A 7,155-nucleotide genomic window follows, 5' to 3' on the forward strand; every position below is an offset into this window, starting at 1 on the left:
CCAACTATTGTATATTGTCCGCAAATGTAAAAAAATACTTTTGAATTGTTTTTACAGAAGCCATAGTTAAAGTTAAATGAAACACAATTTTTTATTAGACGTTAGTATTTATTATATCTCTCTCAATAATGGCGCGCTATAAACAATTTTTTTTCAGGCGGTGTAAACGACTATAGTTACTTTTAGACTATCTAAAATAAAGTAAAAGACAATATAATGCTCAGTCAGAGAGTATTAAATAGAAATATATGCTATAAAATGAATTTTGTGAAAAAACAAATAAATTTGCCGATTCAAAGAACTATTTATATATACATATATTAATCTACATACAAAAAAAATGTGACGTGATACGTTAAAACAAAGTTTATATTTGCAAAATATAGACCAACATTTGCATGCTTAAGATAAATTTATACAAAAAACTTTTTTATCGCAGACCTGTGTAATTGTAGTAGGTACTGTAGTATCTTCAACACCAGTGGTTTCAGACCTTCCACTGGTAGTAACAAACCACCGTTTTTCTTTTATTCAAAGTACTTTAGTCATTTTGGCACTAACTTGAGATTATGAATGTAGTTTTTGACCAAGGCCATTGTTCTAAGATAAGAAGAATATCGAAACAAAGCACTCAAACAGCTTCTTCAGCAGTTTGGTGATAAATATCATTTAAATTGTATTGTAAATTTTATGCCGAAAACTAAAGTTCCTCTTTATCATTTTGCATAGTTGAACGTACCCCCCCTCCTGCTGCACCTTCTGGTCCTTGTCGTGTCTGTGAAATTGTCCAATATAACATGCCAGAAATGAGACATGAAGATTGGAAACCCGTTCGTCTCGAAGGTGAAACGTTTTTACCATCTGTATTAGTTTTCGCCCTGTATATGTACGTTACATACATGCCATTATAAAATAAGTCATGCCATACCAAGTCAAAATGAAAATTTTAAAAGAATTTTTGAATTTACCCAACCAGAAACTCCAATATTAATTAGAACCCTATGAATTTCAAAATTTCTCTTTCGGTACGATTTTACATGTTGAAAAATATGAATTTTGTTCATCGTGCAACCAATAATTACGTACACAGATGCAGAGGGGTTAGCAAAAATTTTCACTGAAGCGATTGTGGGTCCAGTCTACAACTGTAGCTTAATCCATAAATTGAAAGTATGACTCCGGTAATACAACATAAAACATCTAGTTAAGGCTACGAATCATTATTGCAATGTAATATGATCTGCAAACAAACCTGGGATATGGAGAAGTTGAAATGGAAGAAATATAATCATGCAAAGATACATGAACATCAACAACAGCATGCCCTAAAAGAAGACCATTGTTGAAAATTCTAGAATCGAAAATCCAATCATGATCTGACTCCCTACAGGTGGAGTAATTTAAAAATATTACATCAAGGTGATTATCAACACGGATGATGTGATGAAAAAAATTATGTTTAAAATATCTTCGAATTTATAACCAAAAACTCAGTATCGATAGTATCATTCAAAGGAAAAAACATTTGCAAAATCGACAGCATTTCTGGCAAAAGTTTTAAACTGACCTAAACAGTAGAACAAACAAAATAACTCAAACCCCAACGGCAAAACACGACACTTTCGGTAACAAGGTTACCTTCTTCAGGGACTGAAGTGAACTAATCTTGTTACCGAAAAGTGCTTCGGACAAGTAGAGTGTCGTGTTTTGGCGTTGGGGTTTGAGCTATTTTGTTTGTTTCACAACAACCGCCAAAGTTTTTCCAATCTTCATATTTTTGACCTAAACAGGATTTCGAAGCAGTGCAATACAACAAACTATTCGAAACAACAAGAGCCGCGTGATGAAGAAAATCTTTAACGTTCAATCCAAAACAGTTGAAAGATCATTAGGATCCCACCCATTATGGACTGCACCACATAGCCCATATAATATCACAATCATGTTAATCACGCCAACCATATCCGTTGCTAATACATACCACTTATCCCTAACGCATATCACTTTAAATATGTCAACCGTGGTAATCTAAAGAAAAGAACTTTTGGGTAGTAATGCTTACGGACGGGTAATCCCTTTTGCCTAAGTGATCCAATGAAATGACGGAAAACTTGGACCGGAGTAAACGGATCCAGAATCGAACCGATTGCGAAGCAATGGTATAAACTTCTAGGTCATACCGCTCGTTATGGCATACCGTATCTAGATAATCTGTTGTACATCGCGATCATACCTAAAATGCGTTAGGTAAATTCTAACAATCTAAGTCAATTTAGATTCAAACTTCTGTAATTTTTTGTTGGCCCTTCTGCACTTTTATAATAATGAGATATAAAATACCACAGCCGATTTTATATTCCAATCGAAAACATTTTTGATGTGTAGTTGTCACCAGAGAAACGGTATGGGAACATAAACGAAGAAATGCAGAAAAGGCGGCAAAATTAAAAGTGGTTAATCCATGCAAACCGTCGAAGAAGACGTAGAATTAGCTTTAATACATCATGTAATTAGGGGTCTGTATGAAATGTCGAAGTATTTCTAAATTCTAGTATCTTTTAATAAAAAAGTAATAACACCTGGTTACTGTGGTTTTAATGTATTTAACGTAAAGTAATAAAGTAAAAAAATAAGAGACGGAAGAACTATTAGGGGAAGATCAATTCGGGTTTAGAAAGAATAGAGGAACGCAGGAGGTCATTCTAGCTTTACGGGTAACAATAAAGAAGACGATAGAAATTTAGAGAAAGCTTTTGACAGTGTTAAATGGGACAAGATGTTAAATATACTTAAAAATGTAGGGATGAGTTACAGTGATAGAAGAGTGATATTTAGTTTGTATAAAGAGCAACAGGCACTTATAGAACTAGGGCTGCAACGTAGAGAAGTAAGAATTAGGAAGGGAGTCAGACAAAGATGCACACTGCTACTTTTTAATCTAAACATCGAAGACGCGATCAACATCATTAAGGACAGTACAGCTGTAGGAATAGATATACAGGGGCTAAAGATTAGTATGCTTAGATTTGCACATGATATAGCCGTATTAGTTTAGCATCTAGCAAGGAGGAGTTAGAGATAGCTTAAATAAAATGGAAGCGGTATCGACAAAACAATACTGTATGAAAATAAATAAAAGTAAAATAAAAATACTGGCATGCAAGAGAAGAAGTTAGAAAATCAGATAACTCAAGATGAAAGGAACACTCGAGATGTAAAAAGGTTAGAAGCGTTCGAAATGTGGTGTTACACCGGACTGATGAGGATACCGTGGATAGAGAAAGTTAGAAATGAAGAGGTATTAGAAAGAATAGGAGAACAGAGGTCTCTATGGAAGTCAATAAGAAATAGGCGAGATAGGTTAGTAGGACACCTTCTCAGGCCTGAAGGTCTAGTCAGAGACATATTAGAGGCAAAAACGGGAGTTAGGAGGAGTAGAGATAAACCTAGGTTAGGTTACTGTTCTCAGAAAATTAAGGATGTGGGTTGTTCTAGTTTTAGACAAATGCGAAGATTAGCTCAGGATAGGAAAGAGTGGAGGTGCGTGTCTAACCAGTTTTAGGACCGGCCACCTTATGATGACAAACGTAATAGGGTTGATAGTTGTAGGGTGAACGCAAATCAACTAACTTGGTATGCTAAATAACAGAATTATTTTATTCGATTATAGTAACGTGCCTATCACGTTGAGGTTAGCTACGCCGGGATTCGTTTCAGCAAGTAGATATCCATATATTTAAATGGACCTTGTTGAAGCATACGTAATCCTAAAATGTAGCACTGTACTACAGATGGCGTTTACCGCGTCATTTGTGGTATTTTCTAAATAACAGACGTTTCAGTTTAACCGCATCTCTAAAAATAGCAGAAGGAAAGATAGAATGCCGCAAAGTCATTAATCTTTGACTAAATTACTTAAATTAGATTGTAAACAGTTTCTCTTTATGATTTTGTATAGTTGATCGTACTCCCCGTCCCAAATCGCCTTCCGGTGTTTCTCATGTCTGTGAAATTGTCCAATATAACAGGCCAGAAATGAAGCATGAAGAATGGAAACCTGTTCATCTCAAAGGTGATACGTTTTCAATCTAAAACGTTCAGCATCAAGCCCCCGATATATTCGAGTTATGTATTTCTTCTAAAAATTGAGGGCTATTTAAAAAATTTAATATTTGACTTTTATTTCATGAATCGGAGTAAAAGTTATAAATGGGGCCGCGAATGTCCAAGATCCGTCACTATGTTCAAGTCAATTTTAATTTGTATTATATACAAACGCAATAGGGTGAATGAGAGGTGACAATGTATTTTGACGAAAATATGTTTTGCAAAACAAAGGAAATTATTCATACGGATCCTTTTTAATCAATTTTCAAATTTAAACGCCCAATAGTGATGAGCATAATTGTTCTTGATCTTGTAGTCTTAGGTTTGCAAAAATGTAAGGCCAAAACCAAGCCTACTTTTTTATACTAGCAACGCGAAGACCAAGACTGAACGAAATAGACCAAGACCAAATATGTAAAACTAAATGAAAAATTATTACATCCGGTGGATTACTTAAACTATTTGAAACAACTTTAATATATACAAAAAGTCACTTCTATGCCCGCAAACGATTAATTTAGAAATTCGAAAAGGATTTATGTTTCGAGCACGGCGCTGTACGGGTGCGAAACATGGACGGCGCGGGCGCGGCGGAAAAGAAAAGAAATTCTAGAATATCCAAAATATAATTCTGATCTAAGCAGCTAGAAATAGAGTAACTTAAAAAATGATACATCAAGAAGATTATCAATATTGATGATGTGATTAAAAAACTCAGTTCGAATATCCTCAAATTTATAATCGAAAACGTATCGCTGGTAGGTATCTTTGGAATCATAAAACTGGCAACATTTTCGACAAAAGTTTTAAAAGAATGAACGAATAAAACTTATTAACTAATTCAGAGATTATAAAAACGTTTTAAGATTGAAAGATCAATAAATAGGCTTTCATTCATCACGAAGCACTGCACCGTATATTTCATACTACATGGCAGTCGTAACGATATTTTACATCGTAACCTAACCTTTACCCTTCGAGGTGCATACCATTTGTCCTACCTATCCCACCGTATCCTAATCTAGATATTTTTAATGTGTAGTTATAACTGGAGAAATGGCGTGCAAGCATAGAAGAAGATCGACGAAAAAAGCGGTCAAATTGAGAGGGATTGTTCAATGCAATACGTCAAAGAAGACGTAGAATTAATTTAATGTAATTAGGAGTTTGTGTGAAATGTGAAATTAGATATTTAGACCTTAGTATCTACCTTTATTTTGAATTTAAATAAAAAGTGTTTCACGTGGTTACTGTAGTTTTAAAATTTTGTGTATTAGTGAATTAATTTTTGAATTAATTTCACCCACTACAGATAACCTCATATTAATGAAGAAAAATTGTTGCTGGTGTCTCTCCCTTGCCGGGAACCGAACCCGGGCTCCTAATTTACTAAATCAGCAATACACTGAATTAACCTATCTTTTTAATTTTTTTTTGTTTTTCGAAGAATTCCAACAGAATATAAACAAAGAGCACCTAGACAGTGTTCATTATTATGTAACAAGCACGCACAATTTTTATTTTATTCAAAAAAAATCATAAAGAACATTAAATTTTATTCCTTATTAGGGAACCATGCTAAAATAATTTAATTAATATTCAAACAGAACTCTTGTAACTTTTGACATTTAAAAGATTTTCTTGTGTAATCATTTGTTACGAAAAGCCGAACTTTTGTATAAAATCTTGTTAACTTACGAGCCATAAAATAGAAAATTGAATAAAAGATGTCGTAAACAATTATTTGCAAAATATATTCAAACATTCAACATTATGAATGTACGTATTTAATAAAATACAAATATAGGTAGTAAGCATATAAATCTTTCTTTTAAGAAACTTTGAATAGAAGTTAATATGTGAAAATTCATTTAATTTTTATTCACTACAAATTAGCTCAAATTAATGAGAAAAAAATTATAGCTGCTGTCACACGCTCGCCGAGAATCGAACCCGGGACCTTTGGCTTTACGCACTAATACTTTGAAACTGCAAAGGTCCAGGGTTCGATTCCCGGCAAGGGAGTAATTTTTGTAGTGGGTTAAAATGAAATAAATTTTCACATTAGTATTCAATGTCTTTACCAGATAATTGTTCTAGAATTATTTAAACAAGTTTAAATTACTTAGACGTTAACTCAAGCTAGACACTTATTAAAATTATAACTGATTCGTCAGTATTAATTCGTAATTCGTCAATATTCATTTAAACTTCAGAATCGTCTCAATACTTTAGGATTTGGCAATTTTATAACTTCCAATTCCATATATGGGTTTTTGTGAAGATTACTACGTGAAGTAAAAAAACGAAACAACCTAAAGACTAATAATCCTTGACGTATCTTTTGTCGCGCAAATTTAAGCATGTTAATCTTTGCCAAATGTTAATCTATATTATTAAAACGTAGATATTGTAAAATCGAACAGGGACCTTGATCAAGGTCACATTCCTTCGAAATAGAAATTCATTTTGCAACAGTTACGTATTCGTGTCTTACCCAAGTTGTAAAACTGTCTGTAATTGTTCAGAATAGACGTTTCTGTTGGAAAATAACGAAGGTGTATTTGCTCGGATGGTGAAATACGACTCTATGGTGTGTTTCGTCGTCTCCAAGTCGTAGTCGCAAGAATGCAAGAACAAGTAAATGTAATCATCGGAAATCGTAGGAAGATGGGGTTGACTAGACATCCTGAAAGAAAACAAAATTTTTCTCTTCAAAACATTAATTTCTCTCTTCTATTTTTAAGTAGTAAAACTTTTGAGCATTAGTAAATTTCATGATTCAATTATATAGGGTTGTTCGGAAAGTCATTTCGTTTTTCACTTCACATTTAAGCCGTACAATTTTTATATGCTTTGAGAGCTCATATAGCAAGGCTTGTGTGTGAAAAATTCCAATTAATTCTACGCAGTAGTTTTTGGTTGGTGCCCTTTTAAATATGGAGAGCGATAAGCAGCATTTTCGACATATCTTACTGTTTTACTACAGAAAGGGTAAAAATGCTGTTCAAGCCAGAAAGAAATTGACTGATGTGTATGGAGAAGGTG

This window comes from Agrilus planipennis, unplaced genomic scaffold, assembly GCF_000699045.2.
Source record: "Agrilus planipennis isolate EAB-ADULT unplaced genomic scaffold, Apla_2.0 scaffold74, whole genome shotgun sequence".
NCBI lineage: Eukaryota > Metazoa > Arthropoda > Insecta > Coleoptera > Buprestidae > Agrilus > Agrilus planipennis.